Raw genomic sequence first — 21,371 nt, forward strand, 5'->3', positions numbered from 1 at the left:
AAAAAATTATCCTTCTGGTTACTTTTCTTAAAATAGCATCAAGTCTGTGGCAATTCTCTCTCTTGTTGAGTCAGGGTCCCACTGGCTGATCCCAACCTCACAGTCCCTCAGGGTGTTAACATTACAGTCATGTACAACTGGCAGCCTATTATGATTCTAGCTACCCCGTCTATTATGATTTGGGTTACCCCTACCTCCGCTTTGTATGTGTGCACACAGATTCACATGTACAAGTGGAGGTCAGAGGCCAACCTTATGTATTATTCCTCAGATGCTGCCTAACCTCCTCTAGCCTTCCTTTGAGGTATGGTCTTTTACTTGACTGGAATTTTTCCAATAGGGAAGCTAGTTAGCTAGTGAGCCCTGGGTCTCTGCCTTCCCACACTGGGAGTACAAGCATGTACCCCCATGGCCAGGCTTCCTGCATGTGTTTCTGGTTATTAAACTCAGGTCTGCTTGTAAGTACACTAATTAAAGATGTATTTTAACCTAGTTGGTTGCTGGTCATAATTTTTGCTTTGTTTTTTATGAAAGACCTAGTTACATATTATACCTCCCCGAACAGTGTCTGTATCAGATAGAAAGTGAGAAATATACATGCTGTAGTACATCTGTATTTCTGGCATATGTCATATGTAATTTGAGTGTATTAGGACTCATGCACTAATGCAGCTGAGTTCACTACTCAGTCACCGAATAACAGTCTATACTGTGATGGAGCAGGGCACCTACCTTTTTACTTGCACAATTACCAAAAGCAAAACGGGACCGGGATTGATAAAGTCATGCTACCTCAAATGAGTTACCAGCTAGTTAACGATGTTGCTTTGCTGAAACTGAAGCTCATTTGTAAGAACTGAGGCAATATTTATAAAGCATTTCACTTAGCTCCTCTCTTAGTTAGGTTTTTTATTTCTGTGATAAAACACCATGACCAAAAGTAAATTAGGGACGAAAGAGTTTACTTCACCTTATAACTCTCAGGTCACACCCCTTCACTGAGGGGAGTCAGGGCAGGAGCTCAAGGCAAAAATGAATCAGAAGGCATGAGGGATGATTTGTCTGCCTCCCCTGGCTTTCTTACACATCCCTGGACCACCGTCCTAGGGGTGGCACCACCAGAAGTGAACTGGGCTTTCCCACATCAACCGCTGATCAAGAAAATGCTCCACCAACTTGTCTACAGGCAATCTGATAGAGACATTTTTCTTAATGGTTCTTTCCAGCTTGTATTAAGCTGACAGAAACCAAACCAAACCAAACCAAACCACCATCAACAAGGATGCCTCATAGGAGAAAAATCTTAAGTCTGTGAGCACAGCACATCTCCTGGATTTCCAAATCTATTTTTGTATGCGAACCTAACATAACACAGAGTGCAATGTAAGCAAAGAGAGGCATGTCACCTCTTGACCCTTTTAGATTTTGGAATCCAGCCTAAAATTTGTTTTGTGCTCTTAAAGAAATAGAAGGCAAAGAGGGAGTACAATTCTTTAGAATATAAAACACTTCAATTTGTTTTAGAAATATTTTTTAATGAATCATACTTTCCACTCAGAAATGGATATTGTGCATCTTTTGCCAAACAAGTAACCTACCCAAATTTTCATTATTGGTTTAGTTACAAAGGCGTATGCAACAAACAACAGGATTAGTTTGAACAAATACACAAAACGAATATATCTGGTCAGAAAGTTAGCTGTTGCCCCAGTTGCCTCTCAGAGGGGGAAGGTAAGTCCCTATTGCTGAAGATACCACTTACTTCAGACACAAGACTTAGAGAATCCTAACTGGAACTGACCTGGAAGCCTCCTCCCTGAGGACTAGCTTTCATGGTACATGTGCCAATCAAGCTTCCAAGAGAGTGAAGGAGCCAATATTCCTACCCAGCTATGGTGCTTATGGACTTCAACAACTGTCAACATGACACAATAACCCTAAAGGTGCAATAGTGGCACTCATGTCTTGATGGTAACTAACAACTCTCTAATTGGACTTATGGAAAACCCAATGGGGAGAATCATGCCCAGTACTGGAAATCTAGCAAATTGTCTGGGTCTAGTGAGGTAATGGATCTTGGAGGAGAGACCCTGTAACCACCACTTTACTAAAAGAGCACAATTCCTAAGTGCATTCTAAATATTTATCCTTATACCTACACGTAGTTCTTGCCCCCCATCAAAGAAATTTCTCTTTGCAACAGATGGAGATTATTACAGAAAACCACAATTGATCAAAAAGCAGAGAACAAGTGACCATGTGGTCCCCAATCCCAACCCATACATCTACAACACACCTCTTAAACCCAAGGCTCAGGGATCATTGCCGAAGAGGGAGTGGAAAGGCTGTAGGAAGCAGAGGTTGTAGAAACCTGAGGAACAGGCTGCCTGCTGTGAGATTGTGTCTTCTAGAAATGTCAGGGAGGAGAAACCATGAAGTCTCAACACCATGGCTACCTACATAAGACCTAAACAAGGATGACATCAACACCTCAACAGATATGCTAACATGGAAGGAGGGACTCTCATGGTTCCCCCCTCTAAACAAAGAACTACAGGCAAGTAAGAAATGCTGAAAGTGGGAGAAACAGTCTTCCAGGGAAGAGTCCCCTCGACTGGTTATCCAATACTAAATGGTCAGTCTTGAAATCATATGAAAGACCACCAAATCAAGAGCTGCTAAAATATTATAGAATATAAAAAAACTGAAATAAAAATGCAAACCTGTTGTTTGTTTGTTTGTTTTTTTTTGGGGGGGGGGGCGCCATCCAGTTCCCAAATAAATCACACATGGAGGCTTATTCTTAATTAGAAATGCTCAGCCTTAGCTTAGCTTTTTTCTTGCCAGCTTTCCTTAACTTATCTCATCTACATTTTGCCTCTGGGCTTTTCCCATTCTCTTACTTCTGTAAATCTTACTTTTACTCCATGGCTTGCTGTGTAGCTGGGTGGCTGGCACCTGATCTTCTCCTCCTTCTCTGGCTACTTGTACTTTCTCCCAGATTTCTCCTTCTATCTATTCTCCCTGCCTGCCAGCCCCACCTATCCTTTCTCCTGCCTTGCTATTGGCTGTTCAGTTCTTTATTAACCATCAGGTGTTTTAGATAGACACAGTAACACAGCTTCACAGAGTTAAACAAATGCAACATAAACAAAAGCAACACACCTTAAAATAATATTTCCCAACACAAACCAAACAAAAACAAAATTGTTAGTTCCGTCAAGGATTCATTCTTGTCTCTGCTAACTTGACACCTCCCATTTCTTCCTCTCACCCGACTGTGGCATGTTCCTCTCCAGTAGTTTTCTTCCTGGCCACTTCTCTCTGTTCACATTGCTGATAAAGAATATCTTTATGCCTTTAGCTTTGTCCTACATACTGTTTAAGAAAGTAGGCTCTAATACCTTCTGGCTCTGAGATCTTTAAAGTTTTCAATTCCCAGGATTTTATCTAGAACAAATAACATGAGTTAACAGTAATGCTGACCCTAGGGTTGCCATTACAGTCATAAAGAAACCCAAAGCACAGCCTCGGGTTGCACTTAACAACTGCACAACAAGCAATGGCTATTTATAGTATTATGGTCATCGATGCTCCTGCTGGTTTGAAGAAACATCATTTTTTCTCGTTTATAGCAATGTTCTAGCAGCTCACCAGCTCAGATCTGCCACCTTGTAACACCCATTTTTCTGCATCCATCTTCTGATCTTTTCTACAAGGCAAGATTCCACTGCCAGTGACTTGGGATTTCCTTCATACCATCCACTCATAGCTTATTTTTTAAAATAAATAATTCATTCTTATTTTTTGTGCATTGGTGTTTTGCCAGCATGTATGTCTATGAAAGGGCTTCAAATCTTGGAGTTACAAACAGTGGGTGCTGAGACTTGAACCCAGGTACTCTGGAAGAGCAGTCAGTGCTCTTAACCACTGAGCCATGTCTCCAGCCCCCAACTCATAGCTTCGTAAATCATCTTTTTCACTGACCTGCCAATCTGAGACTTGGAAGCAGTTCTCCCATTGATTTCCCTCCAAACAGAGATATTTCAGCACAGCCTTGGGGAAAACATAATGACAGCTACTCATAACACGTCAGTGTATGGTCCCAATCTCTTTATCCTCTTCCTCGTTTTTTCCCTAAAAGTTAATTAATTAAGTGGGATTGAATTTTGCTCCTCAGATTTAGAACAAGCATTTTTACTTGCTGAGGTCTCTCCCTGGCAGAAGCAGTCTCTTCTTGTATGTGTATGTGAAGCATTCACAGGGGCATGAGTGTGTATGTAGACCCAGGAGCATATGGAGACCAGAGGAGGGCATTGGGTTTTCTCTATAACTCTCCACCTCATTCCTTTGAGGTAGGATCTCTTTTTGGAAACAAAAGCTTGCATTGTTTGGCTAGGCTGTTCTGGGCTTTGTTTTTTCCCTGCTGTGTCTTTAGAGGGAAACGCCACGTTGATTCACTAATTTCAAACTACTCCTATCTATATCTTTCTAAATTTCACATGTGAACATCTAAGTATCTTCTTGGGATGTCTTGCATCATTCATTTAATCTTCACTTTTACAATCCTCTTGGGCTGAGGGGCTGACTTTCAGGACACTGTAGTGAAGGAGTTAGTCTTCTACATTTAGAAACCCAGACTCAGAAACAGGTTGATATGAGTGGTTTACTGGCAGGTTCCATGTGTCACATGGTGGGTGGTGAGATGATGCCCCCTTTGTGAGTTTTCCCAGGACCAATCATTCTTTGATCAGGATCTGGTCGTGATGTGTCTGCTGCGGAGGGGGAATGGGGAGACAGTGATGACACAACCATCAGCCTGATTTGGCTATCTGAGTGCAACTGAGGGTCCTTCAGGAATGAGACAGTTTTGTGCTTGGGCAGGATTCTGACTTTGAGACATTCAGTCATAATCCCTGTTAGTAACTTTTTTCCACTGGCTCGTTAGCTAAGCACATATATCAGGTGTATGAACCTGTAGTGTTCTGAACCCTTAATACTAGGTCTCCCGAATCTGATGTGGTCTATGATAGTCATAGTACACCTCAGTGTAGAGTACCACATGGCCACCATACTGTATACTATAGCCCTACAGGCTGTACCCTTTGATCTTCCAGAATCCAGCAAACTTCTTTGTGTCTCATGTTTTCATTTATCGTCTTTTGCTTTCCATTCCAGGGAATATATCCCTGCAATCATGCCTGTGACTTATTTCTCCTGGTATACCCTCTCATGTTTCCATTCCATTTGATGCTTCCACTCCATCATACTTTGTGCTCTCTTTTAACAACAATTGCAGTATATTGCCTTTAATTGCTATTGGGTCCTGTTGCTAAATATAATTCACCAAGATCAGTGACTATATTATAGCCTTCACTGAATAATTAAGGAAATATTTAAAAATTGAATGGAATAGGCTACTCGTGTTTGTTGAATAGAATTGAAGTCTACCTCATTAAATGTAGCCTTTCTTTTTAGTAGTGCTGGAATGTGCTGTGCAAACTACCAGGGGTAAAACGTAATCACCAACCAGTGATGATTCAACCTCTTCTCTTGCTTACTGCAGTTTCTGGCCACTCTCTATGGGGCTGTGCAGGTAAAAGAGGAGAAAATACAGCTGATATATGAGATAATAATTTTGAGAACTTGGTCTTCCATATTTTGTGCCATCCTTTTTCATGCTGAAAACATTTTTATTCATTTCTTTTATTTTTTTTTGCTTCCAATGGCAGCAAACAGATGTGACTTTGATTTCAAAGGTTTAAATCCACTGAGTTCTGTTTTTGTACTTGCCTTGTACCATACTCATCATTTAATAATCTCAGAGGAAAACTCAATTGCAGAATGATTCTTAGAAAGGCCTTAACATTTTTAATTTGAGATCTGACAGCTTTAAAAGAAAGCCACGAGGGCAAATCAATTGCTCTCAATTAGGGACAGGTTTCAGAGGTACAGGGACGAGGTCAATGTAATCTAAAGCAATTTAGCTTGAAGTGTTTTGTCTTCTTCACAATTACTTGCTTAATTCTTCTGGCTCTACATTGAGAACTGCAACTTCAGCCCTTTGCTTATAAGTGACTGATTGGAGAATGAATGTTTCTGCTAGATATCGGAAGTAATGGTACTGGAATGCACCGCTGCTGCTTCAGCTTGGGAACAAATGTTTACATTACACAGTGTCACTCCAACTCTTAGGCCAGTGACTTTCAGTTCAGTCTGCATGGTGTCCACGGCTTGTGCTGTTGTTTCTCATTACTCTCAAAGACCCTACCTCAGAGAGTTAGAGAACAGACACAGCCGAGCTTGTAGCTTCAGCCTTAAGGTGACAGAGCAAAGAACACAGTCACAGCTGATGATGGCATCAGAAGCGATTAATTAGAAGAAAACCTTTCTGGCGCAGACAGGAGCAAACCACAGATGTGTTACTCAGTTTTGCAATGCAAGCATGTTTCTTCTCCCGTGGAAACCATTTTCCTTCTGAGTTTTAAAGCACTGCTCCCACAACTTGATGAAAATATAGAGAGGAAATTGAATGAAAGGTTTGAGGAATGTGTCTAATTTAACTTCAAAGACTTGCTAGACGAAAAAGAGATGGAAAGAAAATGGACCACATGAAAATCTGACTTTGGTTCATATGTGAAGAAACTGAATTTGGGCAACCACAAAGACTGAACTCACTGTTGGGAGGCTTCTGTTAGCACACTAGCTCATAGGGCTGGATCCTGCCTGGACAGGGAAAACAAAACATCAAACTTGTTCATTCATTTTGTGAATTAAAAAGTGCTACTACACCTTTAAAAGGTGGAAGTTCCCTGCTAAATTCCTGCTTCATTTACTTACTATTATTTTTAATGAGCATACAAACAACATATTTAATTTTGAATGCTATAGTTGAATTCCATTTTCAGTTTGGTGAGGAACCTCCACACTAGTTCTAGAGCGGCTGGTTTGTATTCCCACTGGGCAGCAGTTTTTGCCTGTTGTCTTGATGACAGCCCTTTTGACTAGGTTGAGGGACTTGCAAAGCAGGTGGTTACTAACATTTCTCTGATATCTAAGGACGTTCGACATTGTTTTTTTTCATATATTGATTGACCACTAGCAATTATACTTTTGAGAGCTGTCTATGCATTGGCCTATTTACTGACTGGTTGATTTTAGAGTCTGTTTGTTTTTTTTAATTGATTGAGTTCTTTATTCTAGATACTCATTCCCCATCAGATATACTCTGGCAAAGGGTTTCTTCCACCGCTAGGCTGTTCTTTCACTATGCTTCTTTTGCTGTGCTCACTATGCTTCTGATTATTTAAAACTCAACATTATTTATTTAATTAATTTATTTTACATCCCAATCACAGCCTCTCCTTTCTCCTCTCCTCCCCCCCCAACCTCCCCTCTGCTCTCCACCCCAATCTACCACTCCTCCATATTCACTCAGAAAGGGGCAGGCTTCCCATGGGCATCAACAAAGCATGGCATATCAAGCTTCCATAAGACCTTCCATAAGCACCTCTGCTGTATTCAGGCTGGGCAAGGCAATCCAGCGTGAGGAATAGGTTCCCAAGAGTCAGCCATAGCACCAGGGACAGATCCAGCCCCCATTGCCAGGAGTCCCACTAATGGAACAAGCTGTCACATATGTGCAGAGGGCCTAGGTCAGTTCCATGCAGGCTCCCTAGTTGTTGGTTCAGACTCTATGAATTCCCATGAGCCAGGCTAACCCTTTCTATGGGTTTTTCTGAAATGTCTCTGACCCCCCCCCCCCCCCCCCGGCTCCTACAATCCCTTCTCCCTCTCCTCAGCAGGACTCTCCAAGTTCAGCCCAGTGTTTGGCCATCTGACTCTGAATCTGCCTCCATCAGTCCCTGGATGGGTATCTGAATCTGCCTCCATCAGTCCCTGGATGGGTATCTGAATCTGCCTCCATCAGTCCCTGGATGAAGGCTCTCTGCTGACAACTGGGGTAGTTACCAATCTGATCACAGGGGATGGCCAGTTCAGGCTATGCATCTACTGCTGCCGGGAGTCTTAGCAGGAACTATCCTTGTAGACTCATGGGAACTTCTACCTGACCCCATAAAGCTCCCCTTTCCAGTCATCTCTCTGCGCACTCTCCCCCTTTGCCCCACCCAACCTGATCCCTCAAGTTTCCATTCCACCTGGGAGATCTCTGTTTCTCCTTTCCAGGGAGATCCTTGGACCCTCCTTATTACCTAATCTTAACATTTTAAAAAGTATATGTTTTCTTATTTTAAGATAGCTCCTTTGATCCAGTGTTTTATGAGAAGTCATGGGAGTTCCAAGTTAGTTCAGAATTTCATTTCTTTATGTATAGGGTAAATATTCAAATGACAAGAAAGAATAGAATGAAGAAAATCCACCTGCTGGACATTGATGAAACAACCCAAGATGCTCTACCTTTATGAGTAAGAACTGGTGTTGGGTTGCTCCCATAGAAGCTGCATGTGATGTTTCAACTGAAGCATGGTATTTTAATAAATGAAATTTGGCATAAAAAATAAGTTGAGAGCAGTAGTTTTCCAGGGCCTAACAGGACAAGTTAATCTCAGCTGTAAGAGTCAGGCATGAAGCCATGTAAAGATGTAGAAGTAACAAAAATATATGAAAACAGCTTAAGTTTTATGAGTCAAAACAGTAATGGCCATGTACTGCAAAGGTTGCAGGTACAAGAGGTTGTTATTCAGTAGCACTGGGAAAATGTCATTACAGGTATGGTGGTTTGAATAAGAATGGCCCCTATAGGCTCATATATTTGAATGCTTAGTCATCAGGAAAAGCACACCTTGAGAAGAATTAGGAAGTGTGGCCTTGTTAAAGGAAGTATGTCACTGGAAGTGGGCTTTGAGGTTTCAAAGCCCCAAGCCAGGCCCAGTGCCTCTCTGTTTCTGCTGCCCATGGATCTGGATGTACAATTCTCAGCTCCTTCTCCAGTACCATTTCTGCCTGTGTGCCACCATGCTCCTGCCGTGATGATAATGAACTAACCCTCGGAAATGGTAAGCAAGTCCCCATTAAATGCTTTCTTTTTTTACGAGGTGCAGTGGTCATGGTGTCTCTTCACAGCAATAAAACAATGATCAAGACAATGGGTCCTAACTCAGGGCAAGAGTTTAGTTCATAGAAGACTCTAAGCAGGTCAGATATCTATTTAAAAGTAATTTGTAGTGGGAACTCTACATTTGGCTCATATTTTGTTATTCGTTAAATTCTAAGTCTCTTAGAATAAGTCATTTATAGGGAAATAACTCTGTAGGAAGTACTACTCCATGCTACATGTTTCCACTTTCTTAGGAACCTTGTTAAGAGGAACCAGCAGTTATCATTGTTCACATGTAAAGTCATCAGCCCTTCTTCAGGGTACAAACTGCTGGGAAGAGATCCAAAAGACATGATGATGTTATGAAAATGAAAGGTGTATTTGTCTTCATTAAAGTAAAAAACAGCCTAGCTTATAGGAAAGTTTCAAAATGTTTTGCTTTGACATTATTATTATTTATTATTACTACTATTATTATTCACAATCAAATGTCCTTAGGCACAATGGACACTTTGAAAGTGATATACAGCTTTAAACAAATGGTTTCATTAAATATTAATGACTGGAGAATGCTACCTGTTGAAAAGAAGACTCCATTATAGAAAACTGAATTTTTTTTTTATTTGCAAGTGGCTAATCATTGGAGATAGCTTCTGGATTAGGGATGAGGCACATGTCCAGTTCCCCTCTTAGCACTTGGACTCCATCTGGCTTTTACATGTACAGACTCTATATATGCTGCCATGGTCTCTCTGTGAGTTCATATGAGCATCTGTCCTGTTGTTTTTTGAGGTCACGATCTCCTTGGTGTCTTCTATCCCCACCAGCTCTTGTGGTCTTTCCACCTTCTCTTCCATATATTTCCCTGAGCCCTGACTGAAGAATTTGATGAAGACATCCCATTTAGGAACAAGTGTTCCAGACTATCTCACTCTGTACACACTGTCCAGTTGCCTGTTTCTCTTAGTTCCCATCTGCTACAGGAGGATGCATCTCTTGTGATGGTTGAGCAAGACCCTGATCCATGGATATAGCAGAATGTCATTAGGAGTCATTTTGTTATTGTGTCTTACTGGATACATCAACCACACTTAAGGGAGGTCTCATGCCTGGCAGTAGATGGCCAACACAAAATAATCTCAATGGTATTTTTGATGTTTTTTTTCCATGATGCTTTGCTTGGGCAAGTTTTAAAAATGTTTTTAATTTTTGTTTGTTTATTTATTTTTTGAGACTGGGTTTCTCTGTGTAACAGCTTTGGCTGTCCTGGAACTCACTTTATAGACTAGGCTGGCCTTGAACTCATAGAGGTTCACCTGCCTCTGCCTCCTGAGTGCTGGAGTTACAAGTTTGTGCCACTACTGCCTTGTTTTCTTGTGCAACTGTTAACTTATTTTTCTTTTGCTTGTATAATTTTTTTTATTTTTTATTTTTATGGGTTGTGTGTGTGTGTGTGTGTGTCTGTCTGTCTGTCTATCTGCATATGTATGTTTCTCATGCTTTTTTCTTTTTCTTTTCTGCTTATATGTGCGTTTTTTTTGCCTGTTTGTTTTCTAAAAAGAGAGAGAAAGGAGGTATGGAGTTGGATGGGTGGAGAGGATCTGGGAGGAGAAGAAGGAGGGGAAACTGTGATCAGGATATAATGGATGAAAAATTTTATTTTCCCCCAAAACACTAGTAAAAAACAATGTTTGAACTTCCTTTCCTTTCCTTTTCTTTTTTCCCTTCCCTTCCCCTTCCTTCCCTCCCTCCTTCCTTCCTTCCTTTCTTCCTTTTTTCGAAATAGGGTCTCTCTATATAGCCCTGGTTGTCCTGGAACTTACTATGTAGACCAGGCTGGCCTTGAACTCACAGTGATCTTCCTGCCTTTGCCTCTGTAGTGCTAGGATTAAGGAATAAACCACCAGGCCCATCTTAGTTTGAATCTTCTTGATGACATTTTACTAGAGCTAATCAAACATAAAGATGTATATTTGTATTTTCTCAATGCTGAAAGTACACATTTATAGCAAGTCTTTCTTTTTTTTTCCAGAGGCCATTTAATTCAAGATAGAATTGCTTGTTCTAATAGATGTCAAGTCATTTTCCTATATATGCCAGGCTGAGAGAATACTTTGATTATGCCTATCCCCAGGAAAATGAGGACACAGGACACACTGAGTGTTATCAATGCCATACAGATGGATACAGTTTTAGTTTTAGTTCTGTTACAGAGAGTTTACTACAGAGAGTTTCTGTCTCTAGTTTCTGAGGGAAGAAGGAAGAGATGCCTTTTTTCAAATCTGGGAGAACCATTTTAATGCTTCTAAGATTGGATAAAGGAGTAGAGAGTGCCTTTCTAAAGAAAGAAGCATGAGGGTATAGCAAGCAACCTTTGACATACAGAAGGCTGTAAATGAAGAGACCGCTGGAGATGTAGGAATAAGAATCCCGAGTATGTGATATTAACCTGACTAGAGAGACAGGAATAAGTGACCGAGGACAAGGACAGACTCAGTTTACCAAATAAGGAAACTGAATGAGATGAGGCAGAGAGAGCAAAACCAGGATGGCTTTGCAGCTAAAGGGCTTTCGTAGGAAACATTGCCGGAACAGCTACTGCCCGAAACAGGCCAAGAGTTTGCCAGAAAAAGTCTCAGTGACGTCTGCGGTGCTAGAAAACAGGCAATGAGGTGAAGGACAAACATTGATGACAAGAGCTTGTAGTCAAGAGAGCAAGTGCTGCCGACGCCGAGACAGGGGCTGTGAACAGATGGCGTGAAGGCCTCGCAGACGGACGATTGACAGCGCTCTGGTTGTACGTGTCTGTTGGTCTTACGAGAGCCACGAGACAGTGTGGCTTTCAGAAGAGGAAGCTGCGTCAGAGTACAAGACGTTGCAAAGTGGCGTGTCCCTTTGGGGAAGCGGGCCACGAGATGTCTCAGAAATATTCTTAAAAGGGCTACTAACAGCCAGGTGTGGCAGCACAGGACTTGAATCCCGGTACACGAGGCACGGCCAACTGTTCTCTGTGGGTTCTGAGTTCAAGGCTGGCTGGGTCTACATATGGAGTTCCAGACCAGTCAGGGATACACGGTAAGATCATGTCTCAACAGACAAAGAAAGGTCATCCCTCACAAAGTGTTACTGATAATTAAGTGAAGGTCATTTGGATCCGGGTGACTGACTCTAGGGAAATTCTTTAGAGCCTCAGAAAGTCAGTAAGAAATAAAGCGTTAGGGAGAAACTGCCAAACAATCCACAAACGCTCATGAGTCTTCTTGAGTTGGAGATGGGGGTGGGGGCAGCATTTTCACACAAACTTCATATCTCACTGGAGGGTTTAGCTTGGAAACATCACTGCTTCAGGACCATACCGGGCAGTGCTGCTGAGATCTCCATGTAATGGTAGCTCAACAGCCAGCCAGCCATGTGGAACTATGGATAGCTACTTCAAATGTTAAACAAAACGGTACATCATTTCCTGTATAGTTCATCAGAGCTGATTTCTCTTGTACATATAAGTAGGGATCATTTGTGAAATGACAGAGCAGAATTTCCTGTGCAGGCAGATGCTTTTGATATTTATAAAGCCGGAGCTGCTTTTTTTTTTTTTTTTTGAGTGTTCTGGGAAACTGGAAACCGATATGATTTTTCATATCAAGTTTAGTTGAACATATGGCAAAGCACTCACTCACAGTGTCTCCAAACTTTGCTGCTCACAGTTTCCAGCCTTCGCAGGAAACGAAGCTGTTCCTGTGACGCATTCCTGTTACATGGGAGGACCACAGAAAACAGCCTGAAGTTAAACCACACAAATCATGTTTATACAAAGAGCAGCCTTCGATTTAAACCACAGTGGCACAGAGAGCTCCAGCTGATGCTTTGCTTCCAGCTTTTAAGCTGTACCAGCAAAATATTCCCTAGCATGCTGATAACGGAGTTGTCCTTAAGTCGATTCGTCAGCTTTTCGGTAGGCAGATAAGCCAAATACTGTATCTGGGACTGACTTTTCTGAGGGGCAGTGATTTAGAAATCAGTTTGTAAATCTTGGGATGGAGTTTTGAGGTTTCTAAAAGTAAATCAAGAAATACACCACATCCATTGAGAACCGAAAGGAGCTAGCCAGGGAGGTTCCCTTTGCATGTGTTACCTTCTGCCCGTGCTGGAGTACAGGACACTGACTACTAATGTGCCAACCCTGCACTGCCCAGGGCTGTGTGTGTGAGATGGAATGGTTCTGAGAAGCCTTAGAGAGCTATGCTTTCTCAGTTCTTTGGGCACCTTTTATGTAGTTTTCTTTTGTCAGCTTCCATTTCTCACTGCTGTTGTTGCGTTCTTTCAATCACATTCAAATTCTTTTCTAAAATGCACCCCTTTGGATGAGTAGCCAGACTAAGAAATGTGGATGAATTCTGTTAAAAAAAAACTGAAGGTCACAAGTGTGGACCAGGGTTAGTCTGTTATCTGCGCTCAATGATGGTAGGATGCAGATTTTTTTCAATTTGTTTCCCTTTCATGAAGTAATGGAATCTTTTAAAATTCCAGTTTCCTCATTTGTAAAATATCTACCAAGGCCAGATAAGGCCAATATGTATGTATGTTTATATATACTTTAAAAGTCTGACAGTCACCAACTTCAGCGGGGACTTGTATGATGGCACAGAGCCCAGGTTGGCTGAATCAGCAGTTTGCTTCTCTATTTCCCCTTTCAAGGTCTCCTACTCCTTGCCCAGTTCTTTGTTCAGGGCTGCAGGTATGGAAGAGGGAGGAAGTGAATTTAAGACAGTTAAGCTATCACTACTAGTGTTTACCTCTTCGCCCACAAGCTCTGAGCTGGCGTTAACGTTCTGATGTCTGAAGAAAAGGATTTTTTAAATTCTCAAAAAGGGCTGCGATTATTTTGTCTTAAAATACCTGTGCATGTGTATGAATTCATGATTTGACAGTTAAGCTAGTCCATAACCTGTTACCACAGTGTTCGTAAGCATGGTTTTAAAGAGACATGATTTTAAAGCATTTTCTTTCAGTTGGACATGGACCTTGTTCCTATTTTTCTTTGTATCACAATTAACATTTTTTTTTAAACTGTGCTTTGTGCTCTTTCCTAGTACTAGACATTTCACAGTGAAACCATAGCATGGCAGAGTACAGACACAGAGAGCAGAGACCGCAGGGCAGCTGTTCGCCAGGCCTCTCCATACATGTCCTTCCCCTTTGTATGAACATTGGGACCCCGTGCTTCCTGTGGTGGCGCACGCCTTTAATCCTAGCACTTGGGTGGCAGAGCCAGGCAGATCTCTGTGAGTTCGAGGCCAGCCTGTTCTACAGAGTGAGATCCAGGACAGGCACCAAAACTACAGAGAAACCCTGTCTCCCCCCGCGTCCCCCAATATATATAAGTAAAGAAAGAGGGACTGGAGAGATGACTCAGCAGTTAAGACTTCTCTTCCAGAGGACCAGAATTCAATTTCCAGCACCCACACATGGCAGCTTACACCTTTCTGTAACTCCACTTTCAGGGGACTCAGCACCCATGGCAAAACACCAATGCACATAAAAATAAAAATAAAATAAAATATATTATTTTAAAAAGAGTAAAGAAAGATTTTTTTAGTTATTTCTTCTTTTAAAATGTGGTTAAAACATATAATCTGGTTGTTGGGCTGTTCCCCCTTTTACCTGCCTGCCAGCTTCCCTGCTTACCACCCTGACACCCACCCACACCTGTGAAGTCTCACCAGAACTGCCACTGAGATAAGCCCACTTTAGACACCCTACTTCAAGCCAAAATATAGTGGCCCCAAGACTGAACACCAACCAATAACATTCAAGTGGCCCACATTACGGCAGGCCGGGATAAGACCAAACAAGGAAATGAACAACCACTCAACAAAGGAGAGAACAGAAACCCAGCAAGAACTACCACTGATGACCTAATTCCAGATATCTAGGCCCAATTTCACAAACTATATGAAAAATGAAGATTATAGGTCTCTTCTCCAAATGGGCATTTTTTAGTATACTGATTTTTGAGAAAAGCACCTTAGATAATGCATAGGAAAATGACTTCAAAATAGTGATTATAAATATGTTCAATAATCTCAGAGAGGATATGAATGAGGAACACAAAAACACAGAGAGTTGAATGAAATAACAAAAACAGTTCAAGACGAGAAAATGGAATTAATAAAGAGATAGAATCTCTGAAGAAAAGCCAAAACCAAATAAAACTCGAAAAACTCAGACATCAACCAAAGAGCTGACAGGACAGTGTAACCAACAACAGATGGACTCGTGAGAGAGAGAATGTAGGTCTCAAAGACGAGGTAGAGGAAGTGGATCACTCAATCAAAGAAAACAGTAAATGTAAAAAGTCCCAAGAGAAGAGCATGCAGGAGAGCTGAGACACTAAAAACTACCAAACCTCAAACAGTAGGTATACAAGAAGGAGCAGAAGCCCAGGTCAAAGGCACAGAAAATATTTTTTAACAAAATCATAGAAGAAATTCCCCACATCTAAAGAAAGGGACACCTACTAACGTGCAAGAGGCATTCAGAACACAAAGTAGCCAGAACCAGAAAAGAAACTCTTCACAGCACATACTAATCACATATGAAATGCACAGGACAAAGAAAGGATATCAGAGCAGCAAGAGAGAAAGACCAAGTCCCACATAGAGGCAGGCCTATCAGACTAATAACTGATTTTCAGTGGAGACTTTGAAAGGCAGAAGGGCCTGGACAGATGTTCTACGAGTTCTAAATGGCCACATATGCCAGTCCAAACTTCCAAACGGAGCAAAACCATCAGCTATAATTGAAGGAGAGAGAAAAACTTCCCATGATAAAAACAGATTTAAGGAATTTTATGTCTACAAACTCTGCTCTACAGAGGAATATTAGAAGGAATACTTTGGACTGAAGAGAAGATTAAAACATACTAAAGAGGGTACAATGAATGCATAATCCCAGAACAATTAACCACCAAAAAATATCACTCCAGCAAAATAACAGAAATAAACATTATTTAACAATAACTCTCAATTTTAAGTCTAAGTTCACCCCAAAAAAGACAGAGACTAACAGACTGGATTAGAAAACAGAATCCATCTTTTTGCCTCCAAAAAACACACCTTACCACCAAGGACAGGCATTACCATAGGATGGAAGAAGGTATTTCAAACAGATGGAACAGAGGCAGGTGTAGCTCTTCTAGAATCTGATAAAACAGTTTTCAAACCAAACCCAGAAGAGATAAGGAAGAACATTTCATACTCATCAAGATATTATAATTCCAAATATTTCTATACCAAACATAAGGATACCCAACTTCATAAAACCAAACATTAGATATAAAAATCACAGATTGACCTCAACACAGTAACAGTGAAAAGCGTTACCAGTAATACATCTGGTAAGGGCTAAAATTCTAGAATATGCAAAGAACTGAAAAATCTGAACATCAAGAAGACAAACAACCCAATTAAAAACTGGAGCATGCATCTAAATAGTTCTTAAAAGATGAAATACAAATGGTTTTGATTTTTTAAAATTTCTTTCCATTGTTGTTGTTTTGAGGAGGGTCCCCCTGTTAGGTAGCTCTGGCTGTCCTAGAACACAACACCAGGCTGGCCTCAAACTCACATTGCAATAAGATGAAATCTCAAAGTAGTTTGAACTTATATTTCCTTGAGAGCTAAATACCTCAAACAATTAAAAAAAATCTAACTGGTTGTGGGGGTTCAAGTCTTTAATCCCAGCACTTGTGAGCCAAAATGCCCAAGATCAAAGATAAAAAAAATCAAAGATCAAAGAAACAAACCACAGCAGATGCTGGTGCTGGATGTGCAGAAAGGGAACGCTTACTTATTCATTGCTGGAGGGAGTGCAAATGAGTACAACCACTATGGAAACTGCTGTAGATTTAGAGGTTCCTCAAAAAGCTGAAACCAGATCTACCACACGATCCAGCTCTATCACTCTTGGACATATATCCAAAGGATTTTATTACGCTAGTCTATGTATGGCAGTAAATGTAAAGTGAGTGTCCTGTAAACAGTAGCGAAATTTTGGATTTTGTCTTCATTTAGTTACCCTATGTATTTTGATTGGGAACTTGAATTCATTTGTGTTTAATATTACTTACTGCCCATAGGAACCATTGCCACCATTATGACATATTTTAACCCGTCCTGGTAGCTATTTGACCCTTTGTCTCCCCCCATTGACTTCCTTTGGATTTCTAATATTTACTGTGATATACTTCGATTCATTCTCATTTTGTAATTTTGTACCGTATGGAAGCATGTTTTCGTGATTACCAAGACACTAAAATCTAACTGTCAGCAAGTATAAGCTGACACTCTCAGCTCATAATAATTTTACCTTCAACTTCAGTAAAACTGACTTTGCTCTTTCATTTCTCATTGCTACAACAGAACACATCTTTTTATGTTGTGCGATTTAAACAGGATTCTCTAACTACATAGATTTTTCACTTTCGTTTTCTCACTTCTACATCATGACTAAGTGATGCATGCCCTGCCATCCCAGGGTCACAGTGCTCTCTGTGAGTTCTCACTGGAGAGTGATGTGCTTTCTTATTGCTGACCAGCTCAATTGGAAGAACCCCCTTTACACTGTGAGGTAAATAAAGCTTATTTCACTTATTTGGGAATGTCTTTATTTATTGTTTATTTTTGATATTTTGAAGTACCCTTCACTTTTGAAGGGCAGCTTTGCTGGATGTGGTTTTCTTGCTTGCCAGGCTTTTTTTTTTCACTCAGTACTTTGAATAGACCATCCCCCGCGCCCCCCGCCCCCGCCCTCAACACACACACTTCTGCCCTTGAAGGTTTTTTTTTGGAGAAATATACTCAAAGCTTTAGGAAGGCTCTTATTAATGTGGAGATTGTTTCTTTTGCTACTTTCAAAATCCTTCTTCATTTCTGACATTTTGATCCTAATGTACGCTGCTATGAAACTCAGTTCTTGCTGGAGTTTGTAGTCTTCTTGTGTCTTGGTATCTATTCCCTTTTCAGATTTGGGAAGCTTTTAGTCATCATTTCTTCAAATGAATTTTCTTTCCTCTCTCTCCCTTCCATTACCCGTTAACTGTTTGATGTCTTGCCCTTAGGCTGTCTTTACTTATTTACCACATTTTTCTTTCTGACTGAATACAGTACTCTACTTTGATTATGGTATTACCTTCTGTGGTTTCAGTGATTTGAAGCAGCAGTGGTCTGCAAATATTAAGTGAAAAATTCCAGAAGCAAACAATCCATAAGTTGTAGTATAAGCAGCACAGGGGCCTCTCCTGCTCCATTCTGTCTGTGTGTCTGCCATCAGGGCATCTATCTATGTTATCTATCCATCTGTTCCATAAGTAGCTGGGTAATCCATCACAGTATTTGCTGGAATTTAAGAGCTGGGTTCAATAACCTTTATTTTTACCTAATAATGAATTCACAGCACCAGATAATGATGCTAGTGATTCTGTCATGTTAATGAGAGGCCATAGGTACTCCCTTTAAGCAAAAAGAGAAAGCTCTCAACTAGGAAGGACAAAAATCATGTATTAAAATTTATAAGACATAAAAGCTCCAATCTTAAATCCACGAGATTCTGTGGAAGAAACAAATAAATTCATGCTGGTTTTGGTGTTGTACTTTAAACTTCACAATTTTTAAGTTCTGTGCAGGATAAGTCATTAATAAAGAAGAAAAAGGCATTGGGTTTATATATTATGAATAGGAAAAGCACAGAATTCACGGGTAACTGTGGGAGCTTGAGTGACTCCATCTTGGTCTGATGTGTCAAAAGTGCACACTCGTTTTGCTCAGCTTTGCTGAAAGAGGACAAACAGGATGCTTTGTCAAGAGAACCTTGGGAACAGGGAGGTGGTTTGACTGTTCCTTGAACCCCAGGTACTTTCAGATAAAGAAGTCTGTAACACTGTAGTATTCTTGGCTGATGCTCCTTTGTCTATTTCTGAGCTGTATATAAGCACTAGGCAGAATAAACTCCAGGCTGCGGTATTCACTGACAGCCCTTCCGTACGCAACTCTTTGTCTTGTCTCTTTCTTCTAACCCCCCTGCACCCTGCTTCAGGTACTGTTTGACAGGTCGGTTGGTCCTGACAGGTAACATGTACAAACTTCAGTTTCAGGCTTGCAAAGGAGTTTTGGGATGTGTCTCCATGGACAAGAGGTTATGGGATGCTGTAATTTCAAATAGCATAAGCCAGTTAGTCACCTAGTCTTCCATCTGCTTGATCATGTAGGCTATTAAACTTCTACAGTGAGCTATTCAGTTTAGTTTTTGTATTCTTGAGCTCCAATATTTTTATTTGGTTCTTTTTTCAACTTTTTGTAACTTTGACACTGTTTAAGGCCCTTTGATCTTGAGTTTGGTCAATATCTCTATGATAGTTATTGTGCATTTTCTGTAGGTAATTCTTCTGCAGACATTTTTTTAGGGTATTTTCCTGGAAATTTATTCTGATCTATTGATTTGGCCTCGCTTTCTTGTTTCTTCAAGCACATTATTACTGTGTGTTAAGATGTACTTTTTTTTTTTCATAAAAACAGCTCCCTGTATCTTGAATATCAGCTGGGCTAGATATTTGAAAGACCTCATAAACTTTTGTGTGGATATTTCTCCCTGTTTCTCCTCTTTTAGCTTGTTTTGTTTTATGTATACATGTTTGTGAATGTGCATAGATGTGGAGGCCAGAGGTTTTTAACTGGAGTCCTTCTCAACTACTCTCTACTTTGGTTGTTTAGAGACAGGTCTCTCACTGAAACTGGAGCCTACTGACTGCTAGACAAGTAGGTCAGTGTTGTAGTTAGGGCTTCTATTGCTGTGATGAAACACCATGACCAAAAAGTAAGTTGGGGAGGAAAGGGATTATTTGGCTTACACTTCCATAACACTGTTCATCACTGGAGGAAGTCAGGACAGGAACTCAAACAGTCAGGAACCTGGAGGCAGGAGTTGATTCGGACAAATGGAGGGGTGATGCTTACTGGCTTGCTCCTTGTGGCTTGCTTTGCCTACTTTCTTATAGAACCCAGGACCACCAGTCCAGGGATGGCACCACCCATCATGGGATGGGCCCTCCCTGAATCGCTAATTAAGAAAATACCCGACAGACTTGCCTACAGCTGAATCTTATGAAGGAATTTTCTCAATTGAGGATCCCTTCTCTCTGATGATTCTAGCTTGTGTTAAGTTGACATAAAACTAGCCAGGATAGTCAGTGAGATCCAGAGAGCCTCCTGTTTCTGCTCCACCAGTGTTATAGTTATGAGCACATATCCCTATTCTATATCCCTATATCTCGATTCTTATGTAGTTACTGGAGATATGAACAAATCCTCATGCTTGCAAGGCAGACACTTTACTGACTGAGCCTCCACCCAGGCCAGATATCTTTAAAAAAAAAAACACACTGAGAACTCTTTCTCTCTTCTCTGTCTGTCTTTGTGTGTGTGTGTGTGTGTGTGTGTGTGTGTGTGTGTGTGTAGAATTGAACATAATCCCTATTTTAAGTGCACAGTAGTTTGTGTAGTTGTAACAAAGATGATTTAATTAGTCTCTAATAGATGTATATTCAAGGTGTTTCTACTATATAATTTTGATATTTATTATATATCTCAGATATGTGTGAAGAGCAGACCCTGTAATATTTCTTTCTGTGAAATATGACTTCTAAAATCAAAATTGTGGGACTAAAGGTTTTGTGTACAGTGTTTGCTGTGTCTGTATCTTTCACCATTTTCCACAGCCACTAGGATGCATGTAGGCCAGCTTTCACAGCCACTGGGATATATATGGGTTGGGTTTCAGAGCCACTGGGATACATATGGGCCAGGTTTTATAGTCACACTGGACACATGTGGACCACCTTTCACAACCACACTGGACACATGTAGCCAGCTTTCACAGCCACTGGGACACATGTGGGCCAGGTTTCATAGCCTTGCTAACAGAATTGTTTGCCATTACTTTATTTTTAACCTGTAGAGAAAAGTAATTGTATTTCAAAATAACTTAATTTTGTGTTGTATTATTTTGAGCTGAACTTAACATCATTTTATAAATTTGAAGGTTTCCCAAAGGTTTCTTTACATGCTTTGTTGGGAGAGAATAAAAGTCCAATAATGCACACTTTCCTGAGTTAACACAAATTTTATGGTTAGGTTTTTAAGATAGATTTTAACTTAGAACATTTGCTGCTGGGAGAAGATAATGAATTACCATACCATGTACCAAAAGTTTTCTGATGTTTTGTGAATATAAAACTGAAAAGAGCACTATTTTTTACATC

At 40.6% G+C, this 21,371-nt stretch overlaps 1 protein-coding gene across 3 annotated transcripts in view; it reads right to left on the minus strand.

Moving 5' to 3' along the window:
• The window catches only part of Ndst3 (N-deacetylase and N-sulfotransferase 3), a 163,182-nt gene that overhangs the window by 37,080 nt on the left and 104,731 nt on the right, over positions 1 to 21,371 (minus strand). The window lies entirely within an intron of this gene.

This window comes from Peromyscus maniculatus, chromosome 6 (genome assembly GCF_049852395.1).
Source record: "Peromyscus maniculatus bairdii isolate BWxNUB_F1_BW_parent chromosome 6, HU_Pman_BW_mat_3.1, whole genome shotgun sequence".
In the NCBI taxonomy this organism is placed as follows: domain Eukaryota; kingdom Metazoa; phylum Chordata; class Mammalia; order Rodentia; family Cricetidae; genus Peromyscus; species Peromyscus maniculatus.